Source organism: Motacilla alba, chromosome 4 (genome assembly GCF_015832195.1).
Source record: "Motacilla alba alba isolate MOTALB_02 chromosome 4, Motacilla_alba_V1.0_pri, whole genome shotgun sequence".
Classification (NCBI taxonomy): domain Eukaryota; kingdom Metazoa; phylum Chordata; class Aves; order Passeriformes; family Motacillidae; genus Motacilla; species Motacilla alba.
The window spans coordinates 67,271,928-67,298,798 of NC_052019.1; the positions used below are offsets into that span (position 1 = coordinate 67,271,928).

General features: G+C 40.2%; 1 long non-coding RNA gene across 2 annotated transcripts; it reads left to right on the top strand.

Annotated features, from left to right (window-relative positions):
* The first annotated feature begins 10,864 nt into the window (after positions 1-10,864).
* Positions 10,865-21,259, top strand: LOC119700874. 2 transcript variants are annotated; one of them, XR_005256912.1, is made up of 5 exons: positions 10,865-11,588; positions 15,513-15,788; positions 17,423-17,664; positions 19,389-19,561; positions 21,157-21,259. It is a non-coding gene; the product is annotated as an uncharacterized LOC119700874 (long non-coding RNA). The 2 variants fall into 2 exon arrangements; XR_005256913.1 differs by having other exon boundaries at positions 17,426-17,664.
* Positions 21,260-26,871: the final 5,612 nt, after the last annotated feature.

Genomic DNA, 26,871 nt, shown 5'->3' on the forward strand with positions numbered 1-26,871 from the left:
TTTGTCCAGGAGAAGGGGGAATACTGAAGAAATTGTGCATTATTACAACAGTGAACAGTTGGCTGCAGTTCATATCAAGAGACGAAGAAAGTCATGCCTAATGACTAAAACAGACAGCAGGTTGCAAATTTGGACTTCGTGATGCATTCCAGCCAGTAACATGAAAGACAGGAAATATCTTACATGTGCTGCCTTTGGGAAACAAGAGAAGATATGGAGGTCAAGCATGGCTCTGCTACGTTTGCTGATAAATCTTTTTCTAATAGTGGGCTTTTTCTTTTCTTTTCCCCCCGAGCAGTGGGAAGATGAAGCAGCCTTGCTGCCAGCTGCTCAGCGTTGGTCGCTGCCTGCGAGAAGGATGGGCCCATCAGCACGGCTGAGCGCGGCCGTTCATCACCCAGCACGTGCAGAGGTGGGCTTGGGAGTGACCTTGAGCACTACACCAGCAGCACTTGGCCAAGCCACTGATAATGTCCATCCCTTATCTCCAGGTACAATCCAACAGGCTGCTGCAGGCAGGGATGGCTCTGGAGCAGTTTGTAAGTGATGGCGTTTGAGAATGTGTCTAAATTCAATTTAGTGAGATCACTGCAATGTTGGAAACTCCTGGTGTTGTTAGGGCTGACACAGCCCCCTGTCTGTGTTCCTTTGCACTCCTGGAAAAATAAGATGGCAGACTTCAGGGAGTCTTGTTATTTCTGTTAGCAAATCTGGGCAAGTCACTAGAAAAATGGTGTGGTAATGAAAACAGTAAAATTGTGGGGCTTTTCTTCATAAATCCTGAAAAGCTGTGAAAAATGGCAACTTTGCAGTTCCTATCCAAACACACTGTAATAGAGCAAATGACATTATGTGGTTCCTAATATGTTGGCTGTAACTGTTCCTGCTAGAATGACAAGTTAACACTGGCTGCTTTTAGCTTACTGAGGAGCAGGATCCTGGTTCCAAACAGTTGTCATTTTAAAAAGGAAAGAATAGAAGTGAAGGAATGAATTTCATGTCATCAATGGATTTTTCTTTCTCATCTCTTTAATTAATTTATTGTGGTGAGAATGATGAAGACTTTGTATGTAATCATAGTATAAAACCAGCCATTCTTTGTCAGGAAAAATACATAAATACATGCTGAAGTTCAGTCCTGTTTCAGCAGAAACCAATAACCAAATTCAGAATAACTTCAGCATTATAGGTTAAGGGATGCAATCCCTGGGTTAGAATGCAATAAAAATCTACCGGAAGCCCAGAGAATCAGCCAAGAAACGCTTTCAGAAGTCTGGATTTCCTGTGCACAATGAATTCTCAGAACATCTTGTGGCCTAACAAGGTAGGAATTAAGCTGTTGGTTTCCAGCTGCAAGTTATCGGTGTGGGGAATGACATGGATCAGCAAATGCTTGCGCACTTCCATATTTCTGGACTTTAAAGAGCTAGTGACAAGGTAATTGTTTGATAGATGCAGTATGTTATGGGACCGCTATCCAAATAACACCAATATCAATGTTTAGCCATGTTGTCAGCATATGAGTGATCCTTCCTCAAATTGTGTCTGAAAGCAACAAAACCACATTTTCTCAGAAAAAAAGTTGCATTTGCATGTTCAGTGGAGAAAAATCTCTGCTGGTGATAACACATTGTGGTCAAGTTGCTCAAAATGGCTGAGTAACTTCTGCCAGATAAATGTACACTGAATTTATTCTGTGAAAACCAAGCATGAGCTTGGCTGGCAGAGCACAGCCCTACTCAGACATGCTTATTCTCCAAAGGAACTCCAGGAACCACTCTTGAAATTCCAGCTCAGTTGGAATTCAAACTCGCCTTGCTCTGAGCGACACCACAAGTTTACTGAGTTAGTGAATAGGATTGGTTGCTTTCATTGAGCCTTCCTGAAAGCAAATTAGAAGAAAAAAAACCCCCATATCAATAGCATTGAAAATGTCCATTTATATATTATTATACTCGGGTCTGCTTGCATTTTTCTCCATAATCATATTGTCATAAACATTTTCCACTGAAAATATTAAGTGAACAACCCTTTTATTTTTCCAGGCCAGTGAATTTTTAGGAAGATGAACTGAATAACATTTACATAAATCAGAAGGTGTTGATGGTTGTGTTTCTATGCATTGGGGCCATCTATGAAGGAAGCTATAAGGCAGCTTTCATGAATGAGGTAAGAAAATGGCCAATAACAGATCTTAAAGCATTTTAGGAGACTTTGACCTTAGCAGTGTATGTCACATTAAACCAATAAATTAGAAGTGACTCAGCTCCTATTATTAACAAATCTAAGTAGGCTTGAAATTTCTGTGAAGTGCCCTTAGAATAAATTTAACCTCTCCAGGTTTTCTCTGGTCTTTGTCAGCTATGGATGCATGTAAAATATTATGTATTATCCTTTGTTTAGTGTCACTAGTTCCACACCATCCAGAAAGTGCATTTGGCTTGTCCTGGGGCAAAAATGAGCCTAAATTGTACTTGACACTTTTCCTGTTACAGGGTCTTGCATGCACACTTTTCTCTTTGGAAATGGTTCCATGTTATTTGTCTGTCTTTCCATTATTGCCATTTTTCTATTTTAAACATGTTTTTTATTAGCATGCCATAATTCATGTAGAAATGCAGTGTGTCCTGTGTCCTTGACTCTAGGTATGCTCCTTGAAGATGCAGATTTGCTGAAAAACAATACTATTTAGAAAGTCAGTCTCCTAGACTAGCAGGAAAAACAGTCTCTCAAAACAAATAGATTCAAAGTTCTCTAAGGAACGTGTTTAAAAATAAATGGGAAGACATTTGTCTTTGTAATGGATAGTGTATTTTTAGGTAGTATAAATTTTATAGCAGTCATAAAGTTTTATGAATTTTAACAAATGTCCTTCTCAGAATAACTTGGATCTTACTGTCAGTGTGTTATCTGGGAAAAGGTCACCAGATCTGCTCCTAAAAGTGAGGAATTTGCAATTGGGAGGTTACATAAGCTTGGGAAGAGAGTTAAAAATCCATCCCTGCTTGCTGGTCTTGTGAGCTGCAAGTTGCCAAACCTGAGCTGCAGGAAGAAATGTCCCTGGAATTGCTGTGTGTCTGTGTCCTATGTGCTGGCTGGCACCCAGCCCACAGGTGTGCCTGCACTGAGCTCAAAATCCTCCAGTCACCTTGAGGTGCCTTGCTGAATTTAATTCCACCTACAGCCAGGGATACAAACCTTATTATAATTACTGCTTCAAACCCCATTACGCTTATGGATCCGGCTTGCAGTAGGATCCTGCACAATGACACAAGGTCTGCTCCAGCAGAAACTGGGAAGCAATGAGTTTTACAAATTTTTTTCCCTGTTCACTTTAAACTGTTGACATGGTGCTAAATTCAGTACGCTGAAGGTGTTTCCATGTGTCACTTCTAATAGGATACAGGTGTCAGACAATTTGAGATTATTTCAAACCTAATTTTCTTAGAGTGAAGATACAAACAGTTACACCAGAAGCAGATGTTGAGCCTTTCTCACCCCTCCAAAATGTGGTTTGGCATCCATCCAGACTGAGTCTATGGGGAAAAAGAGAAAATTATATTTAATTTTGGCTTGCTTGGTTTCCTCCTTTCAAAATCTACATGAGTGTGTAATAAAAAAACAAACCCATCCCTTTTCCCTCTGCTTTACACAGGGACTGAGTATCTTGTTGCAAACAGATGGAGTACAGGCAGGTTGGGACGTGAGCACTTTTCCATCTCTGCACTATCACTCTGTGGTCCAAAATCGGACATAAATGCTGTCTTTTCCTTTTTGCCCTCTTACCCATGTCTCTGCCACTTGCTTTTCTGGGGCACTGATGCTGAACTAACAGCCAGGAAGCAGAGGGGTGGCAAGGACTGCTCCTAAACCACTGACTCAGGGTCCTGCTCCTGGCCCACCTCCATTGAACAGCCTGGGGCTGGTCACTGAGATTCAGGAAAGAAGCCCTAAAAGAATCTTCTGTCCCTCTGCCTTCCAGCTGCTTCCATTTTCCCTAGCTTGAAGTAAAGTCTCAGCTGTACACATGGATACAGGAACTACATCACTTGCTGGCACTAGCCTGTCCTGAGGACAGCAGGAATTCTCCATCAGGAGCTTCAGTGAGGTTAGTTACACTTCATCAGAACTCATGTGGGGGGCAGAAAAATGGAGCTCATAACCTTGATATTACAACCTTGTAGAAAAAGACTCTACTCTGAGGTTTTCCGTGTGAATTTTGGATTCTGCTGCTCAAATACCTGTTTCTGCAACTGCTTTTAGTGAATGAGTCGTGTGACTGTAAATGCTGTGTGTGCAATGATGGTATTAAAGCCAAATTACCAAAAAATGCTCCACTTGAACAGGGGATTTTAATCAGTGTTTGTTGGTCACTCAAATGCTGCTGAACAAGAAATTCTGTAAGAGTTAAGAGCTACATATGTACACTCGGAAGTGAAGGATATTTATATCCTCCAGCCCTAGGTGCCAGAGGAAGAAGGGCACAAAGTCCTTCCACACATGGAGAGGACTCCGCGGACGGACAGACACAAGGGGAGAAATGAGCAGATGGTGGACAGGAGGCATTAAAGCCACAGCTCATCTGCATGGGGCCAGTCCAGGTTGCACCAGGAGGGTTCCTGGGGTGGCTCCCTGCCAAGGCTTCTGGCAGAGGTGGGGGAATGTGATCAATAGGAGGCATCAAGTGTTGGCTTGGCAGTCAAAGGCTAAACTGTGGAAATGCCACTCTGCAAATGGGGTTTCACTGTGCTGCCAGGAAGTTCTCTAGAGGCTTTGGAAGACCAACCCGGTAACAGGAAATTAATCAGAAGCATTTTTGAGCAGCTCCTTGGCTGGTGAGTGCTGCTGGGGCTATTTATACCTCTGAACTGCAGCAATTTACCCTGCTAAGGAGCTCCTCAGATGTCACACATTAGCCACTGCCAGAACAAGTGACCTTTCTGCACTGTACGTTAAGAGCAAAGAGATGAAAATTCCCATTTTCCAAGCATGGTCCCAAAAAACCTCTGTGCTCTTGTTAAACCAGCTGCACTGAAGAGGAGTGATGAGAACAAGCCTTTTTTTTTTTTTTTTTAGCCTGCACCTGTCTCTCGTTCCACAGCTGAGGATGCACTGAAATCTACTTCCCTCCAGACCTGATCCTGTAAGAGCTTCAGGTGGTAATTAAATCCATCATTATCTACATCTATTTCTACTTAAACACTTGAGGGGAAAATCCACCTGAAGGCCAGCAGTCACTGGAGCTTGCAGCAATGAGTTACCCACAGGGGAAAAAAAAAGCTCCCCCATTTCTCCATCCCCCGATGGGTGAGATTTTTCTTGGTTTTCATTGTTACGGAAGTCGAGGCCTTGCAGAGGAGGGAGGATAATTTTGAGCAGCCTTGTGTCAGTCTCTTGAGAAGGTGACAGCTTCACTCGGAAGAGAGGTTCCCTGGCTGTTCTATCAAGAAATACACAGGAAAGAACTGTGTATTTCTTGATAGAACAGTCAGGGAACTGCAAAAAAAGACGTTAAGCTTTTTTTTTTTTTTTTTTTTTTTTTTGAGGAATTTAAGGTATTTTTAGGGAGAAACCTTGGTTCAGCATTTTCCCTGGAGAAATGGGACCAGTCATTTTCTCTCCAGGCATATCCCTTTATTGTAAATATTTTTAAAGTGCACAGAGTGCTATGAGGTATTCTACTTATTCCATGAAAATGAGCAGTAGCATTTTTAAGGAGTGTGTTTCATTTAAGTGTCTTCCCTCTTTCATAGGAAAAACTTTTTTATTCTCTATTATTTTGCTCAGGTAATTCTTAACACATTGATCTCACCTGCCTTCAGAGCTGAAGTTTCTCCATATTCCCTCAGTTTCTCTTGCCCTGTGAACATGCTCACTGAATCAGACACAGCAGTCTGTTGTCTGGTAGTGATACAGACCGAATGGCTTCAAAATTGTCACTATTGGCACTTTTAAAATCCAAAACCATTGAATATTTCTGCCTTTAAAACGAGATGGGTGCTTGGAAATTACTGGCTCTGTACAAGCAAATTATTCTTTGTACAGTCAGTCAGACATCCCAAATAATCTGTATTTCTGGGGAAGCAAAAAAGTCCAAGTACAAATTGAATGTTCTGTGTCAAATTGCTGTATGGGACTGAGGCAAGAGAGCATGATGCTTACTGAAAATAACTAACAAAAAACATGCATAGCACTAAAATATGTCAAAACAAGGGAATAGTAATTCATTATTGTCATTTAAAATGCTGTTTCACCTTGACCCAAAGTGTCACACCAGCTGTTAGCAGATGGCAATTAGATGTGATGTTGTAAAAAAGATGAATTTTCTAGAGGAATTGTAACTATTTCTTTTGTAGATTAATTCTATTTTTGTCACTGCCTGAAACAGGAATAAAATTAGGTTTTTTAAGGAAAATGCATTCAAGGTGAGCAATATCTCCCAGAATATCTTGCTACAGAATTAAAACCAAATTAAACAAGAAATCTAGGAAACTGTCTTAAATAATTTTTAGAAATTTTGGAAAGATGCCAGATTTAGTGAGGATTTTTTTTGCCTCCTAAAAATTGTTATTGTTGTATTTATCTTCTATCAAAGTAAATAGATTGTAAGATTTTTTTGATTTCAAGGCTGTACTGGAATTTTGCATACTTAGATTATGATTGCATGATAGAAAATGACCATTTTTGGCATTCTAATCAGCTAGTGAATAAATTCCCTAAAAACTAGGGCTATGAACCAGAAAATGTTATTCATTAATTTTGTTTATGGTGATTTAATTTTAATTATAATACTTTAAAGCTATTTAAATCTACATTTCCATCATGTGTAAGTTGATGCAGCATGTTTTGCAGAAATAATCAAGGCCTGGTAATACAGATCACTACAGAGCCCGTAATTAAATCTTTGATGAGTGTTTCAAAGTGATTTTTAAATGTGGCTTATAATGTGCTTTACAAAAGCTTTGCTTCTGTCATTGTGACTTCCCAAATGTTCCTCTGGCATTGTCCAAGTTTAATTTCCATTCAAATTCAAAATGGAAGTGTTTGTAATAGAGTAATTGCCTTGTAAATAAGTGTTGTCTGTAGGTAAGGAAAACAATTAATTTTCACAGCAGCTTTCCTGTGGAAGTGTAAATAAGGATCCATCTTCCTGATGTCTACGAGCCCCCAGCCCACCTGCCCCTCTGACAGCAGAAAAATGAGGTGGAAAGGTGTGTTCTTGTTGGGTTTTTTCCTGGAATAATTTCCTTGTAATTGAATTCCATGTTCAAGACAGGCTTTCAGTGCCTCATGTTACAAGATGGGAGCTCCAGGTTTGCCGTGATAAGCAGACTGCCTGCAGGCAATTAGAGACCTCAGGGCTTGCAGAGTCTAGTCACTAAAATATGTTACAGCTCGAGTCATTGTTTAACAATCCGAGCCTCTTACCAGCTGTGAAACACTCCCATCATCAAGTGGGTCTCTGGGACTCCCTCAGGAATGGCAGGCTCTAGATATCCAGCTGCTAGGAACAAAAATAAATCTCTTTGAAGACTTATTTGCCATCACATTGTGTGAGGACTTAGAAAGGCTGAAACATTTTAATCATTAATCTCCATTCATCAAATTTTGTCATTCTTAACAAAACTCCAAAATAGTTTCAGCTGTGAGCTCGGTGTTGATGACACCAGTCTCTGTCCGTAGGTATCAATTTTGTGGTTAAAAGGTGTCACACACACGCAAGAAGTGCCTGTTGCACTCTGAACAGCTCCTGCCCATGCAGAGACACCAGGGAGCTTTTCAGAATTCATTATTATTTATGCACAGGGAGAGCAACAGAACTTGCATAGCTATTGATCTTCAGCCTCTATTGAGCAGTATTGGGATCTCTTTCATTGATGGTCAGTCAGCCTTTGCTGCTGACAGATGGTGCTGGTTATCTCTGCTGTGCTGTGATACCAGCAGCAGCAGTTAGAAGTGATCACCTCACAGAAATATTTACTGCACAAGTTGGGTCGAAAAGATCTCTTAATGCCTCTCAAACTCAGCAAACCCTGCTCATCTTGACTTCACTGGGATGCAAAGAAATCCCATTTTTCCTCCCTTCTGAGCTGCATGTTTTAAAGTAGGGACTGTTTCTCTTTCTCTTCCCTCAAGATATTTAAATTTTATTGCTGACCTAAAAAGGAAGGAAATTAAAAAAATGTCTAGGAAAATCCATGTGTAGTTCAAACATTCTTGACCTCTTCCTTGCTAGTACTTAAAAACATTAGATAAATTAATAGCAAACTTACGACTTAAATGTGAGCTCTTAACGGCTTAAAAGCTTTTAAGCTGGTAATTATTTCTAGTATATTTCATTAGACTGGTTTTCCTTATCATGTTCCTTCTTTTTTTATAAGTCATGTATTGCTTTTCCCTTCTGGAGCAACCCAGAGAGCATCGATGCCACACTTGTGACATTGGGCTGGGCTGTGCAGTCAGCAAAAGGAAAGGTTGCTACATGTGGGAAAACACACCCTGTCTCCATATGCACAAATATCCACAAATATCCAAAGTGAGTACTTCAAAGAAAAAGCTGCTCCTTGCTGGCCAAGCACATGGATATTGCAGGAACACCCTTGGTGTTCCCTGCTCTTCTAGGAGACAAACTCCCCCAGACTTCAGCAAAACTGTGCTTCAGCACTTCTCTGTCAGAGACACAAAAAGTCCTCAAATTATTTAGGGACAAGAACCGTATCCCACTTCAGACACAAGACAGCTTTTGGAGGTACAGAGGTTAGATTGTCTTCCCAAATCAATACAGCATGGGAATGAGGAATAAAACAACCTAGCCCAAAAGTTATTTTGGAGGGACTTTAGTTCTTTTGAAGCATAAGCCAAAGCCCCTTGCAGGCTCCTGTGGAAATGTTCACATTAACATCAGTTTTTAATTTTTCTGAGGTTTGGGTCTATTCGATGAAGGAGAGAGAATAATGTTGAAATTGCTGGAAAATGGTAAAAATATTTTGACCTGCTCCTGAATTTTAATATATTTTTTTAAGCTGTGTGGTTTTGACTATGGATTTATTTGAGCCCAATGCTGCAAGAAGGGAGAGCCCAGGCAGTGCTTATGCAGAGTCAGGAGGAGACTCCTGCAGTAGCCCTGCTGACCTCACCTTCTTTCCCAGTACAATTTCTCATCAAATTTCCCTTAGCTTCTGATATTTTTGTTTAATTATTCCCTCCCAGAGAAGATTTTTCCTCTTATCCTTAGTTCCGAAGGCTTTCTGTCTGATTTATCTTCTATTTTCAGGACTCAATGAAGCAGAAAAACAATGTTAGTCTTTGGTGGCCGGGGAAAAGGAGGAAAGCTCGTGGTGGTCTCCAGATGATCTGGCCCTAACTAAAGCAATCTCCTTCCACAAGGAGGGAGCAAAGGGCTGGCAAGTGCAGGTAAAGCTGCCTGCGCTCCATGTGCTTAGAAATCACCCACACAAACACATTCCAGCTTTGGCAGTGCTCAAGTAATGGCTATTACTGCTCCAGGGAGGAAATAATTAAAGCCATTTCTTGACTCTGACAGTTTGATACTGGTGGTTTTCAATAGCAAATTACCAACATCTGTACAGCAAAATTCAGCTACTGCAGCAATTATTCAGCAGGGCTAACCACAGAGGTGCTAGGAATTTTTCATTTTCTAGATATCCCCTCGTTAGGTGTGACCTGCAATTGAGACCCAAGCTCCACACGATGGCAAACTTAGAAATGTAAATGAAACCATCTGGAAAGCTGAATATTCTGTGAAAACCCCAGTGGCAAATGCATCAAAGCCAGAAAATGAAAGACTGGAAAGACATCTGAATGGCTTTCTTAATTATGTGACAATTTCAAGTTTCCAGAGCAATTCAGAAGTAAAATTTATACAAATCGTTTGATTCCACGAAAATTAGAGCTTTTCGTTCCCGCATACTGTAACAACTGTTTTGCATAGTAAACACGAGTGTGACTGTACAAGCTGCAAACTCACATTTACAACCTGTAGCAAGCAGCACAGCACTGCAGATTTTCATTGCTGGTGAAAGAATGGGGTAGCAAAAAAAACTAAATAAGCTCTATACATCCCTAAGTTAAATATTTCTTTTAAAGCATTAGCTAGAAAAGGTAATACTAATACAATCAGAGGCTGTGAGATTAAATATGTTTCCTAGGAGAGACCTGATTTGGGGCTGATAATAAAAACGCCTTATTTCACTGCTTGTGTTGTAAATACTTGTTTGTCAGGGTTTTATGTTATAATCCACTTTGGTCATGGGTTTACTGACATATAAAACTTGAGTTTAGTTTGTCCATTGGCGCTCTGTCTTCAGCTCTGTTTCACTGTTACGAAGCTGCAGGTCCCCATCAAGGTGTGGTATAATTTGCTGTAAAAGTGTGCAGTAATTTTAAAATAGAACTTCAGACTTTAGCAATCTTTGGGGTGGCCTGGTGGGAAATTAAAATAGATTGCGCACCTATCAGGTGATAACTGAGAGGCTTTAAAATAGATTATAGTCTTCATGGCCCATGTCAGCAGGTTAGGCTGTGGAAAAAAAAAAAATCATCTTTACACATGGGAAAATTAAACCCTTGCTTCCCTTTGGAGAAGAGAGGAACTTGCTTGAAGTGCTAGGAAATCAGAGCAAGTTCCTCAGAGTTAGATCAATTTAATTTAGATATTGATATGCAAGTGTCAGTCAATGATGCCTTTAATTGATTGCTACACAGTTATATTTTGAGGAGGGTAAGGAAGATCTTATTGTGATGATATTTTATCATAACTATCATAGAGCAATTTCCAGGCCTCATTGCAAGCTGTGCATTGTGCAGGTTGTGGTCAGATTTAATCAGTGTCTATCAGCTTCAAATCCAAACTTCAGGAAATGCAGGTCATGACATTTTTTGTGGCAGTACAAAATTCAAGTTCTGTGCAGAGGAATTAAATGCAAAGTAAATAGGCTGGGAAATATTTGTAGGGTTTTGAAAAGGAAGGAATTCTGCTCTGTATTCAGTCAGATGCACATTATGGAGGAGAAAATAGCTCAGGGAGTGTTTTCTTTTCACTCTTAATTTTCATGTGACGTGAATGTGGACAGGCCAAGCCAGGATATTATATTCACATCAGCAATGCCTTCAGAGATTGTGATGGCTTAGTGCAGTGAGACCCACATGAATCAATATTGATTGGCCACTTACTTTAAGGCTACTTAATTAAACCTAACAGGATGGCACAGCTTCCAGACAAACCCACAGCTCTGTGATTTATGGGTGTGCTGGGGAGAAAGTGAGAAGGACACAGCATAACAGCTCTCTTTACTCTGCAATTGAGATCTTTTTGTGTAAGGTGAAATTAAAGAGTTTAAAGAGAAGAACTGAATGAGTGCAATAAATAAACTGAAAGGGCTGTTTTGTCATTACCTAGCCTGTTGGAGAGGACTTCTGGCTTTTTTACAGGGTACCTGACTGTCTTATTGCATATTGGTATCATCCAGGGCATCCAGCATGAAGCTCTCTAATGTTAATGATAAAAGACAATTGCTTTCCTGTGGCTGGGGTTGGAGTGAGCACATGTGGCATCACTGCTCTGTCAGGTTAGTCTTTTGTATTTCTACTAAATGTATTTAGTTCCACAAATAAATCAAATTATAGTGTTTGTTTACAGTATCTATATCTGGGGGAATCCACTGAGATAATCTGAAATGTGGGTATTTTTCTAGAAATCTCCATCTCTTGATGCTTGGGGAGCAGTCATTTAATTTTTTTTATCCAGCTGATTTAGGCAACAAGTTGTTCTTTATGTGGCAGCCTCAGGGATTGTGTGTGTTTGTTTGACCAGAGATGCAGAGAATACAACTCCCTGTGTCAATGACAAAACCCCAGGGCTTTGCACCTCCAGATATTTCTGTTTCTCAATGGCCAGTGAGGAGGAAAAGTAAGAGAAGTCTCCCAGATTGAAATGCCATAAGGAATTGTTTCTCATCTGCTCGTATTTACACAAAAATAAATAGAGGGAATGATGCCTTTAAAAGTTCAAACCTTTGAGTTGTGCTTAGCAGGCATAAGTCAAGAAGTCACTTGCAACACAACTGGGTTTGTTTTTTATCAGCACTTTCAATATCCTGAATCTCTGCTTGCTATTGCAAACAGTTTGGTGAGGGAGCAGCTGAGATGCCAGAGGACAATGTATTGCTCTCTGAGGGGAAAGTCTTGGAAATCGTTAAGATAAAGGCAAGAATAGTTTAGAGAAGCGTGATTAAGGCAGTGAATTGAGTTGTTTTAATATTTCTCCCACAGTAGAGAAACAAGCTATAGAAAAAGGGTTTTTTTTTACATCTGATGCTAGAAGAAACCAAACTTTTTGTCTCCTTACTCTACTAAATAATAGTTTGTGTTTTCTGAGCATTCTAAATAAAGCCAGAAAACTCCATTGTTCCTGGAGAACTTTACTGATAAACTCTTGATTGAAGTAATGCACTTAGCTGAGATCATCCACTCTATTTTAGTTCTTTACTTTTGTCCAGGTATATCAATTTCCAAAGACATCAGTTCTCTGTATTGAAAAGATTGAATTTTTGAAGGTTTTGAACCTTAGAAGTTACAGAACTTGCAGCTTTGAAGTTTTGTCAGTCTGCTTTGAAGTCTGAAAAATTATGCTTTGTTTCCTGAGTTACCTGTAAGAGACCATAGAGTTCTCCCAAGAAACATGTATTTGTAAGGATTTCTTGTGAATGAAAAGGATTTTATTGAATGCAGAGTAGTCCTCACAAAGCTCCTTGAACCATTTGCTTTCTCATTCTTCACTTATTTTCTTCATCATGTTTATGGCATGAGTGTTAAGATTCTGTGAAGGACGATGTCTCTGACTTCTCAGGAGAGTTTTCTTTTGGGAACTTTTTCTTCTTGGAAATTGTCTTTTCCTGAGATTTCAGGAAAGACCACGGTACAGTTGAGCTTATTAGAAAAACCCTTCAAAGAGGAGTGCGTGTTGCTCCTTGCCTCTCTGCATTAGTGCTGGAAGAGTGTCCGTGCTTTCCCAAACATGTACACGGAGATTTAGCTGGGCAGGAGCCCCTGGACTTTTGTGTGGGTGAGAGAATTTCTGTCTTGTGATGTAGTGTTAACACAGACAGCGCTAATAAACTGCAGGACTTGCTGGGATGTGTCCCACTCCTATTAAAAATATATAGATATGAAGTAATATTTCTCTCCACTGCCATCTAGTGAAGTTACTGTGCTCTGTAAAGGCTTTGAGACTCAGCTGAGCATTCTGGTAGTGAACTGTGTCTTGGTAGCACAGAAAGTCCAGTTCCCTGCAGAGAGTCTGGTATTCATCCCTGGGGTAACAGCAAACACTGCAAAATAAAGGAGGTGCAATCAATTTGATAATAGAATTCTGTCAATGATTATGTTGATAAAGACAGTGAAAGGATTTGTGCATGTTACCAGCATTGCAGAAGTGATTAGCAGCACCTAGATTGGAGTTGTAAAGAAAGCAAGCACCAAAACCACTGCAGGCTGGTGGAATGGTGTAAAATCAGACATTTTTGGTAGAAAGCACGCAGGTTCCCTGGGGGTCCAGATCTGCTGCCTCCAGTCTGTATCTTCAGGCTTGCAGAGTGATGCCCACCAAAATCCTCTGTGGATTTTCAACCTAGAACTCAAATGTCACTTTAAAAAAAAAAAAAGTTTGAGTTTTTGAGCAATGCCCAGGTTGTTTTGGGCCATGCATGGAGGGTGTTCTCTGACAGCAGTGCTGGGATGGGCACCAAAGGGCTCATGCTGTGAGCACACTGCACCTCTCCATTTCTGTTCAGCTCAGCAGCATTGATTTTGCTTAAAGATTCTTGGCTATTTTTGTAACACACAAGTAGGTCAGCCCATCACTTTCTGGTAGTGGAAATAGCTAAAATAGGACATAGAGATCTGAAATCATTATCCTCTTCATGTATCATTTAGTGAGCAAAAGCTCTGTCCTAATACTCATGTGAAGTCATCTTAAAATCACAAGCTGTTCCCAAATGCAAGAGGCTGAAATAAAGTTGAGAAAAAACATAATATTAGTATGATTTAGAGGAAGAAAAAAATCAAGAGAAGTGTAATGTGATGTGATGGCTGAAATGTGTATTTCCACTGCCATAGCTGAGCAGTATCTCTGCACTCTGATTCGTTTGCCATCTTTTCACTTCAGTTTCACAGGCGCGATGGAACAGCCCAAATTCCATCTGATCTGTAAACCTGTGCACTTCCCTCTGTAGCTGTAGTAGCAGTGTGGTGGTTTGCTTGTCTGTTTTTCACTTTCCTTCTTACCACAGAACCTATTGGGCAACATTTAAAGGCAAATTATGTGAGTATCCCTCAGCTCTAGCTGAATTATACATTACCTTTGAAGAGAAATGAAAGATGAGTTTATGTTTTAACTTGGGGTTGGCTGCTAAAGTTTGTGCTTCCAGGTGGGAACTGTACATGTGCAGACTTGCTGTGTTTTCTAAAGTTGTGTTAAGGAAGTAAAACAAACTGGTCATCTGGCAAATAAAAGACAAATGCAGGGTGGAGTAAGTTTATTATTTTTTATTTATTTTGTAGTTACGCCTTTTTAACGTCTTTCATTGAATTGTGTAATAAATTGTAAATTACAGAACAAAATTTCTTAACTTTGTTTGCTAAAATGTGTGAGAGATTCAGGAACTTTTGAAAAATCTGAAGCTTGTAATTCTGAGTGAGTTTGCTCTATTCAGTAATTGGAGCCATGTTTAAAGAAAATCCTTTATTTTACTGAAGAAAGGATAAATAGGATTGAATTGTAGCCACTACCCCCCAAGCAAGCTGAGTGACTGAGAGAGTTGTTGTTTTACCTGTCTCTTGAGGCAATGATTAAATCTTAAATAATAAATAAATCTTCTAAATAATCTTAAATGACAATCTGCCCAGGCTTATTTACAGCGTGCCAGGGCAATCAGACAATGACCATGCTGGTAATTATAAGTAAGCAAACAGTTGGGTTCATTGGCCACTTCAGCTCTGATTTTTTCTTTTTTTTTCATTTCATTTCCAGCCAATTTACATTTAATCTTCTTTGTTCAAGGAATTCTCTTCCTAAGTTAGAAGCAATGACATTTGAACACTTAATTGCATAGTGCCATGATACTTACACTTCATATTTATTGAAAAAAAAACCCCATTTCTAAGTAGAAAAATTCAACCAGGGAATTTTTCTTTACTTAGGTTTTCATTCCAGGGGTTGCAAGGGGATGTCATGGAGAGAATATGGTTCTTAAGCAGCCCTGTTATCAATAAGCAGCTAAGAAGATACGTTAGGAACTTAGAGACATTAAATGCATCAGGAAGAAGAAAAAAATTGAATGACTATGGTCTTCTCAACCAGAATTTCAATTCCTGGTTTTGACATTGCCAGATAAAGTTGTAGTATTTAAAAGTTCTCTTTTGTTCTTTCCGTGATCGTTTGTGTTGGACCTCACAGACTCCAATCTTTTTTGTATTTCCCCAAAAACCATCAGAGCTTGTGGATATCCCCGTGGGATGTAAATTGCCTTGATGTCCCAGGGTCAAAAGCAGCATGGCAGATGTAATGGCACATCCCCTTTGGAAAAGCAACAAGAAAGAAAAGGAGTGCCCAGCCACTCAGAGCAAGTTGGTGATGGATTGGGAGCAATAGAGGAGGGATAATCCAGGGCAGTTTGTTGAGACACAGGAAGCTTGAAGATGGATGACATCCCTAGTTTTTCACTGTGCTCCTTCCATAGATACTATTAAATCCAGACTGGAAAATGAAGGTAAAACACTGTATGATGTGCTGAATGTGGCTTTGCACTGACTTCCAATGCTGTCATCATTTCATTGCAGTATTGTTTTTAATTCCATCCTGTAAAAATGTTATGTTGGAAAGATAAATCAAGTTAATCAGGTATATGGATATGCAGGACTGCTGCAGTTGGTTTTGGTAAAGCAATACCAGAGTTTCTCATTGTGCCAGCAAGTTGAAGACTGTCCTATTTCCAGAAGAGAAAAAAAGGTTATAAAGAATAGGATATCAAGAGTAGTCTTTAAATAGTTTTCCAGTAAAAAATACATGGATTTAACCTCTAGTCCAGAGTAACATGTAGTATCTGCAGAAATGGCTTGTTTTGTCAAACAAAGATATCAAAAGAGGGTTTTTTTTTGTTGAGTTGTAGATTTGATTTTTCTTAGAAGTTATCCTGGCTGTTATATCCTCTCTTCCTGCTTTCCAGTCAGGTAGTAATTGCATTCCACTTTCTACGCAGGGTTTCCATTTCACGTCAAAATGGTGCACATTAAAATAAAAACACTGGGGGAAGGGAGAAAGGTATGAGTTACAAACGCTGAAGGTGATGCTGTCACAGAGTCAGGCCCAATATCCACCTCAGCCCTAAGCTCATGTCCTAAAACCACTAAGAGTTAATGCTTGGGAAGAGTCTTAAGTATTCCAAAGCAAATAGTGGTAAAAGGAAAGACCCCTAGGGAAACTTATTTGCAGTCTACCTGTCTTAGCCTCTCTTGGTGGATATTACTTAAAAGTCATTAACAGTCACTTCATATTTATAGAGAAGAGCCGAACTCATCAGCCATATATTATTTTGCAAATTTATTTGCAGTTGGAATTTTCTTTCCATTTGCTGAAAGAGTAGAATGGTTAAGTAAAATCTTTTGAAAAAACAAATGAGTATTTTTTTTCCAAGGAGAAGGCATAGAAATATTGCTAATAAGGCTGCATTCCTTTGATGTCAGGCCTCACGCTGCATAAACTTCATGAACCGGTCATTAGTCCTTGTCAACTCTTAGGGTCTTTTGGCTTGGGGCCAAACAATTGATATAGTGAAGAGCTTCCAGCTAAAATAACAGCCTCTGCATCTTTATCTTCCCATCCATCAGATTGTTGGTGGAAGATAGGGCTAATTTGTCACTCTACCCACTTGGAAAAGTTTGATAAATGGCTTAATTAGATTTTTTGTCTTTTCTTTTTTTTTTCTTTTTTTTTTTTTAAGAAATCACATTTCTTGAGAACTAGAGGTTGGGAAAACAAGGGCTAAGGATTGAATTAGAAAAGGAAAATATTTTTTCTTCAGTACAGACCAGAGGAAACACAACCATTACACAATCAGGAGAAGTGGAAAGAATAGGGTTGTTTGGAAGGACTTTCAAGGACAAGAAAACCTAAACCACCCTAACACAGAAATAATCTGTGGGCTGTGCAGCTCCCTGAAGACTGTGGCAGACCAATCTCTATAGAAATATTCACCTGCAGAGTACCTTTTTAAATATGCTGCCCCCCAAATTGCAGTGCTTTTCTATCATTTCTCTAGAAATGATAGCCAGGTAGCCTTGTAGCTAGATGAACATCTAAATAGAGAATTAACTAACTCTGTGTGATGCTTTTCCTGTCTTCCAGCAGGCTACTGACTCCAAAGGGAGCTGTGCTTTCCAGGAGGATCCTGGGGTTAGTGCCTACACCACTGAAAGCCAGGACTTTGCTTCAAATCTCATCCATAACTTTTGGGATAAAAAGAGAAAAAGAGGGCTGCTCCAAGGCCATGGATCAAGGACTGAGCAAGTCCAGGTCACAGTTTTGAATGTTCCTGCTCAGGATATGCTAAAAGTCAAAGGATATTTGCATCATCTTCTTTTCTTGAGGTAATTTTGTGGCTTACGAGTCAAACAACCTACATGGATTAAAAATCATTGGTTTTGAAGTTTTTCGAACTTGAGGCCAGAAAAAGGGAGAGAGAAGCTGAGTAAAATTCTTCTCTTGACTGTTGTTTCCATATCTGTGTTTGGATAATTATCCTTCAACTTTGCATAATTATGACATGTATTCCATCATGAGGATGTGTTGGTGACAGCTGCCAATCTTAACATGTTAGAGATGTCTGGGCTTTGTATTTCTAAGGATCTCTTCATGCAACTATTTCATTTGGGTCACCAGAGGAATGTATTTCTCCTTTCTCTGGTCTGACATAAATTAATAAAGCAAGAGACAAACTGCATCCTCCGTTTTTTGATAAACTGTCCAAAAATTGGACGTAATTCAGAAATAATTTTAAAGCTTTTTAACCTCTGGGCAGAAATTTATAATAGTAAGGAAAATAGAAGCATTTTTCAATTAAAAAGATTTAGAATCCTTTTCTCTGCAGAACACTAATCTGCAATGACACCGAGGGGTAATAGGCCTGGTGTTAGTGCTTCCCCAAGGAAATGTCTTATCTTTTGCACTAAATTAATTGTGTCTTTCTCACTCATCCTAAAGCTGTCAGTTTGGACGTTCTGTGTAAGGAAGCTCATGATTTAAAGTGTCTGAGAAGAAAGGCAAAACAAAAGTGTTTAAACAATAATGACCTCTTATGCCCCACTCTCCACGACCCGTTCTGAGGAGGGATAGCCATTAACATTAAATCATTCCTATTCCTGGGAAAGTCACAGGGGCAAGCTGTGGGAGCAGCCTCTGTGTGGGTCAGGTTGTGGAGGTGTGATGTGCAAGAGCACTGCAGCAAAAGCCAGGATAAAGTGGGGATGGGTTGGGGTAACATGGAGGTCTGGCAAGGGCACCATTGCGGAGTTCTGCTGTCCAGCCTCCCAGCACAGTCACAATCAGAAATGATCCCTCTTGACTCCTTGGTGGCCTCTCCAACACCAAATCATGTCAGTGCAAATGTCATGTGGGAAGGGTGCTGTTCCCCCATGCCAAGGTGACAGAAATGGGACCTTGGTGACCCAGTGCCAGCTGGCATGCTCCTGGCATGGCCTGCCAGGTGGGATAGAACAGGGGCTCGTGAAAGGGCAGAGGGTGCTGGAGCTGCTTCATCCCACCTGGCAGGCCATGCCAGGAGCAGGGCTTCTTGGGAGTGTGGGTGCAGACGCCTCACAAGCACTGGGACCTGGGCTTTGGTACCTTTCCTGCAGCAGTTTCTGTGAGAGGCTGATGAGTCCCCAGAAGCCTTGTGTGGGCTGTCTTGGCTTGTCCTCCATCGCTGCCTTCACCCAGGCAGGAGGGCTGCCCTGTCCTCCAGCTCAGCAGATGTTGTTCGCAGAGCCACTGTTGCAGAAAGTGCCCCCTGTGCTGTTCTGCATCATCACTTGCCAGGTGCCCTCTGTTGATGTTGGGAGATCAGAGCTCTAAGGCTGCGCTTGTCACTGTGGGACATCTTTAATATAACAGGGGAAAAACAAGGAGGTACAAAGGCTTCTCGTGCTCCCACAAGCTGTGTAGTGGTGATGGCTGGACCAGCTGCTCTGGTGAAGCTGTTCATGGATGGGATCTGCTCCCAAGACAGGAATTGCCCAGATCCCTAATGAAGTGAAAACAAATTGTATTTACAGCTTTAGATCTTCACTAGAAAATCTGATTTATCTAATTGTAGAATCTAAAAGCTCAGCGAAGTGGCTGCACATTGGGACATGAAAAGTGCATTTACAGGATTATTTTCTTGCATTGAAGAGAAATCAAGCATTTTCTTCTGTATAAAGAAATGTCTTGGACACGAGGAAGAAAAGGAATATGTTAATCCCTGTGTTACTGATTTGCTATTTTAAAGTAAGTGAATATATCCAATATGTTTTACTTTATTTTAAAAGTAAGAACTGTCAGAAATAAAACTCTCTAAGTCTAGAGTAATTCTTTTTGATTTAGAGCCAGTTGTGGTTATTAATGTATTAAATGAATTCAGTATGTTTTGAATTGCTTTGCCACTTGGTTTACTTGGAAACTAAAACCATTTGTAACAAAACAGTTAGACTGGTTCTAAGTCAGACCAGTGTATAAGAGCATGTAAAACTAATGGTGCACTTCAGACCATCGAAAAACAGTCTTCTGGACTAGATAAAGGACAATTATTAGAAACAAAACCTAAAACTCTTCAGATACTTGGAAAACAAAAGTAATTCTCTACACTTTCGTCTTATGATTTGCAATTTTAAAAACCCCCAACTCAATTGAAAGGAAACTCAAGAGTCAGGATGAGATTGCTGCACACACTGAGCAGCCAGGAGAGCTGGCAAGAGTGGACCGGAACTAACTTGAAGTTTTGTAAGAAGCCTGCTGTAAATCCAGACATAGATAGAGTCTGCAGCCTGCATAAATGTGTGTGGTGGGTGATCTCAGAAGCTGTAGCTTCGTTTATGGATTAGATGGTTCCCAAGAACTGAGGGAGATGAACTTGGTTTCTTCAAGCTGTCAGGTATCCTTTTTTTTCCCCAGTGGTTTACTACACATAGAACAGGCTCAGATACTTTTTTACAAGCACACTTTTAATACCTTTTGCAAAATGATTGTAAATCTGCCATCAATTTGCTTGATTATACATGTGGCTTTAGAAGAACCTGTTACATGTAATAAATAGAATAGAGATTAATAAATAGCTCCTAACCTGTGCAAATCACTGTGTAGAAATCATCTCTGGCAGTTTCTCCTAAGACATGAAATGAAGCATGCTTTCAGTACTTCACCTTACGGTAGACTTGAGTTTTATTCAAACCAAAGTCTTGAGAGTTTTGTTTAGAGCCTGAGCTGAAATCTGTTCTCGTAAATTCTTCATAAAATGCTCAGAAAAACTGAGTTTTCAATACAGGTTTTCAAAATGATGCCTTCATTTTTATCCAGTGGAAAAGGGTAGACATAACAGAAGTATAAGGTCAGATTTATTGCAGTGTAAAAACCTGTACAAATGGATCCCAGGTGGAGTTCAGTCATGAGCAAGGGTTTCAGAATTTGGTCACAGGGATGACCTGTGGATTGCTTAGCGTGGAGCAGGCTCACTTCTGGGAAGAGTAGGTGGAATCTACCCTGAAATGGAAAAATTGCCAACCCTCCATCCTCTTACGGCACAATGATCTTTAAATATCAGTTTTAGTTATGGGTAGCTTTAGCATTGGGATTTGTCAGATAAATGGGAATTTTGTCTAAGTACATGTGTATTGTTAATGGTTTGATCATCTGTTGTCAGAGGGGCGAAAAACAACACAGTGAGTATTCAAAAACTTCAGTGCTTCTTTGTCCCTCCAGTGAGTGTGACAGTAACACATCTTGTAGTTCCTCTGGCCTCGTTTACTGACCAATAGATACAATTTCTGCCTGAAATATCTAGCCCACTACATATTATTGTAAATTAGATTAACTTAATTTCTTTTCAGTACAGATTCCAGTTGTCCCTGGACCCACTAAGAATGTGAGAGGGAAACACAGTGATGAGGGGCTATAAACCCAAGGGCCAGGACATAAAGCAGAGAGATATGTATGTACTCGAAATGGTTTATGTACATTTGCTTTGATCTTTAAATGTAAACCTAATGCTTATCACAAGTTAGTGATTGCTTGCCAGAACCAGATTTGCCTCGCACTGTAGCATCAAACTTGAGGCAATGAGAGCAGCATGAAAAACAGCTTGGCAGAATGAAAAATAGCTTCCAAGCTGTTAATGCCTTGGACTTTCTTGGCTTTTCTTTGCCTGTAGAACCAGAGGTGAACATATCATCCTTTTAAATTTTCTTGATAAATCTCATTCCCTCTAGGATTAAACATTCCTGAACATTTTTATGCCTCATTGAGCTCTTTCAGAGAAACAAAAATTAATTCTTTAACTCGACATTTATACCTATAAGACCTAATTCCCCTTGCCTGTAGTTGTTGTAGCCATGGCCGTTTGTGCAGAGTGACCACCCTGTTACTCTCCTGTCTGCTTTGTGCACTTATATTTTATGTACAGAGGTTTGGTGTGGCTCTGACCAGTGGGAAATGACTCAGCAGTGTCCTGCAGGGGTGAGTTGGATGGGTAGATGTCAAACGTGGATTTTGGATGCAAAGCCAGGACACTTCTGTGCGTTCTGTGCATGTGAAATCAGGCTTAACCACTAAGTACTTGGCTTTGGGTATCACAGCTGAATCCAGGCTAAGCTGAGCACATAGAGACAAGAGTTAGCACCTCATAAATACTCAAATATTTGCAAAGTCATTATTGGCACAATGTGACTCAGATCTTCTGAAGTAATTGGGCCACCTGATTTATACCTTTGGAGGAGACCTGGCAAAGGTGAACAGCAACACAGCAGATGGGGTTTTGAATGGCTACCCTGTGGCTCCTTGGAAGGATCTTTACTAGCCTAGTCTTTTTGGTTATCTGGCCCTCAGTTCTTGCAAAGCAAATTCCTAAGGGACCTGAGGTAAAAAAGTAAGAATTTTGTGAACAGCTCAGGTTTTATATGACGAAAGTTTGCTGTGAGATGGCTGAAAATGTTTTCCATTATTCCTGTTTGCCTTTCTAAAGCTAAATCAAACCTGTATATTTACACAAGGAGCATCCCAATAAACAGGTCATGTGCAGTATTCGGTATCTGTGTAGCAGCTTAGAGCAGGGAAACAGTGTGTGAAGGTGATACAGACTTGGTAGAAGGTGAATTTTTGTCCCAGCAAACCTTTGTTAAAGAAATCACTGCTCAGGAGGAGGGAAGGAATGATCCATCGCAGCTCAGACAAAGCCTGCAGCACCTCTAAATTAGTTTAATATTTTATCTTTTCCTGTGTAATCTTAATTTACATATCTTGGTAATGTTACAGTTTGAAAGAATGAGAACACCAGGAAATATGGCCAAAAAAACCCCATGTGAACAAGAAGATGAGCACGTTGTCTACTTCAGATGATGACTGGATTTCAGAATTAATGATGACTGAGTTTTAGAATTAATAAAACTTAAAAAAAGGCTATCTATCTCTTTTTTTCTTTTCTATGTCACATAAACAAATTAGGAATTCTCTGCTTGAGGAACACAAGGCTTTCTATGTGATAGAGTACTGAAGTGCTGAGGTGCAACAAAACCAGTCCACTGATGTCAGATACATCTGATTTGCTTGTTACATTGGACCTGCTGCTTGGCTGCTGAGCAGCCCTCCTGCAATCGGACGTGTGAAATTACAGCCTCATTTCCTATAGTGACAGGGACACTGCTAAAGGAGGGCCCTGCCACACTCAGGTTCAATTAGATGGTCATCCAAATGCACAGATGTTTGTTCCAGTCTCCTCTAGTAAAGGAAGTGGGACTCTGTGGTTGTGCTACTGTGACATTTCCAGTACTCTGGACAGGGCAGGATCTGCAAAAATGCTCTTCCTTGCACTGCAGAATTAGCTTTGGCTAGGAGTGCAAAAGAGGCAGAAAATATATTAACATATAGTCTGAATTTTTTTTTTCCAAGTGGCATGATTTGGGGACTCAAATAAGAAGTTTACGTTATCTGCTATTTTGTTCAAATTAATACATACATTTCTAACTTGTATGTTATCTTTTTGCATAGTATGGATCTAATTACATTTGTGAGCGGATAAATAATTCCAAATGAAGTTAGAAAGAGGTGACCCATAATACTCAACTTGACTGCTTTCATATACTGGCTTCCTATTAGATTTCATGTAGTAATTTTAGAATTTAACAATGCCAGCAACTTTATGTTCATACTTAAGAGTTACTCCTTCAAACTTAAGAGTTATTTGTTTTGACTAAAATAAATAACTTTTTTTTCCATCTATTATCAAGTCAGTGTATTATATGGTAAAATTGAACCTTCTAAGCCTTCTCAGGTAAAAATCAACTAACCAAAACAAACTGAGAGCAACTAAATGTGATTTCAGTGGCAGAGTTTTCTGGCAATTTATTTTGTTGCTTTCAGAATTATATCTTTGGTATTGTTGTCCTTAAAAAAAAATTGAACAAAATACTAACCAAGTTGAAAAAGTTCAGCAAAAGCTAAGGCTGTTAAAAGCTCCATATCTAAAATAGTTCAAGTGTCCTTTAAGAAACTTTGTTCTGGTGTTCATGTACATTAGCCCCCCTATTATAACTGTATTTTGGGGAGGAAAAAAAAAAATCACCGTTTGGGATCTGTATTTCCTCAGGTAACATTTGTAAGGCCCATAAAATTCCTCCTGCTTAAGCCAACATAATCTTGTGAAATCTGCAGGCTACCATGAAGCATTTATGAAAATGTGGTGCCTGCACAGGCCTTTGTGTGGTGAATTCCAGAAGTACCACCATGTACAGGACATATTTTTAATATTGATGAAAATGGAAAAAAAAACAAGGTCAGCCAGATTTGTGCCCCAGGCTTGGAATGTGAACACTGACCACCCCTCTTGGCTACATCCAGCAGTGGAGGATGGGGAGGTCAAGAAATGCACAGGCTGTCAGTGTCTCCTGTGTGCCCCTGGCTGCCCTCATGTCTGGCAGTCATCTTCCTGCCTCTTCTGTGTGGTAAGAAAGGATAAAGTTTCAGTTTAACAGAGAAAACTGAGTTTCAGGTAGACCAGTACTTCTCTCCCCAGTGGTGGAGGAGGCACCACCAAGAAGTGAGTGATTCCACCCACAGACCAGCCTTGTCTGTTCCTCTCCCTCCCTGCTGAAGGCTGAGGGAGGTGGGATGGGAGGTTAAACCAGGTGCTTCTTTTTTATATGCTTAAATTAGCAAAAATGGATCTACCTTAGCTGACTTCCCCAGCAACACACATAATGCTTAGCTGGGGCATGATTACCTATTCCATCTGCTGGTATACTGATTGCAGATACTGTAACCATGGCTTTTGTCCTGCTGTATGACTAGGGAAGGAAAAGACAAAGAAAATTAGGCTCAGCAGACAAACAATAAGGGGGTGAGTTTTTTGTGCTTGCTTAGTTTTTTTTAACCTGTTAAAAAAGCAATGTGTTCCTCTTGTCCTGGAATGTTATTCTCAACCAAAGTCTGTGTTTTGAAAATTATTAGTTGTTTAGCTCTTTCTGTCTTCTACTTGCTTAATTTAGTTCAGTTGCTGCTCTAGAGTTCTGTATGAATTATATAAGGAAAAAGAAATCTTTCAGCCCTGAATTGAAACACTCTCCCTCAGTGCTGCTTCTCTTGTGGGCAGTGGTACCATTTGTGCAAGAGAAGTGGTGAATGAAAATGTGATCCAGACTTCAGGACTAGTGACATTTCACACTGCCACATTGCCTTCAGAGAACAATAGGATAGGCTGGCACATCTCCTGTAACACAGTAAATTAAAATAACCAGAATAAATACCTAAAAATGCCACCACATATTAATGAGGTATCACCAATTAATGGCTGCAATTCCCACCTCCTTGAAAAGGAGAGGTTTTGTGGTTGAGACACAATTAAATCATAACTATCTTTTACACAGAATGAACTTTCACTGTTGAAATGACTGCCTGGGCTCCGGGCACACTGCCACCAAGAAGCAGGCATTCCTTAGTTCTCTGCTGCTGCTTCAGCTCTATCTGGCCTAACAGACAGGGTGGAGTCTGGCCTGCAAAGTTACCATTATAATGTCAACATAAATATAATTACATATTCTCCAGCAGTGGAATTAGTGCCACCAGGAAACAAAATCATTTCAGGTTTCTCCTGCTGTGTTTGTATGAGCTTGGGGTCTAACTGCCAACCAGGGAAATTCGGCCTTTGTGCTCAAATAATGCAATGCTGTGCTTTCCATTTCGAGATGAAATTACTACTAGTGGGATTTGTGCCTTAGGAAAAGAATTTGTGTTGCTAAATCTTTTGGTAGTTGAGGCTGCTTTGTCTCACCACATAAAGACAGTTATTTACATGGCCACGCATGCACAGATGCACAGCTAGAGGTTATGTGCGTGTGTGTGTGTTGGTTTGGGAAGTCTTTTTAGGAACATTAGTGTGATGTGAATCATTGTAAGTGCAATTTTTATGGAGAAGAATATGAGCCTCCAGGTACCCATTCCCTGTCTCTCTGAGTGCACTCATTTTTTAAGGTTCTGAAGGTGGATGAGGGATCTCAGCAGTAAGCCCTGGGATGCTGCTCCCTGCATCTCCTTATTACAGACCCAGACAGGCCATGCTAAGGATTTTCTGGCAGGCCATGTGCCCACATTTTTCCTGGTGAAAGCAAGGATTGGATATAGGGAAGGGGAGGGACTTGGTTAACCATAGACTTTTATTCTGTGCTTTAATGTGCCAGTCAGTAGGGAGATAAATGAATCACTAGAGAGTCCTGGAGCATTTCTTGTGCATCGGGAGGTTGGCTTTTCCCTCAGCATCACAGAACACACAGAATTAGCTTAGAGTGATGGTGAAGAGCTAATTCTCTCTACAATTGTGCCTCCTGTGCCAATATTGTAGTGTTCCCAAAAATGGTCTCAAATGAGATTAAAATCAACAAAATGAAGCAGATTTCTCTTACACATAGCCTTAAGCCTTTTTTTCAAAGTAATCTGAAATTATACTGCAGGATAAGTATTCCAGCTGCTGCTTCAGCAGTGTCCAACTGCAGCTATTTAGAGCAAAAGGGTGATGAAAGCAAAGGGAAATTGGTGCTCAGCCTTGCCTGGCCAGCTGGATTCAAAGTGCAAATCAAGCCCTTGTGCTGCCCTTATTCAGGGATAACAGTACAAAGCAGTGAGGGTAGGCTGGCATTTTAGGTCAAATCTGAATGGCACTTCTGAAGCAAATTTCCTGATTTGTCCCACTTACCATGCTTTCCCTTGCACCTCAGGTCAGAGCATAGGAACTGGGCTATTGGATGAAACCAACATCAGAAAGGTACTCCAGGAGCACACTTCCTAAGCTCCAGCCAGTCCAGACAAAGGGCTAGATTGGAAAATTCAGCCACATGCAAAGTGTGGATGTGGGGTCCCCACTACCAGCTGTGGATCTGCTCCTGTTTGGCTTTCCAGTGTAGGTAGAGCCATCTGACACCTAGGTAAAACACTAGTGCATTACAGACTCTCATTCTGAGTAAATTGGAAATTTAAATAAGTAGTAGAAATCTTAAAATAATACAGTGCTCATCCCAAGTGGTTTAAACTCAAGGCTTTCAACTCCCTAGCACAATTTCTTT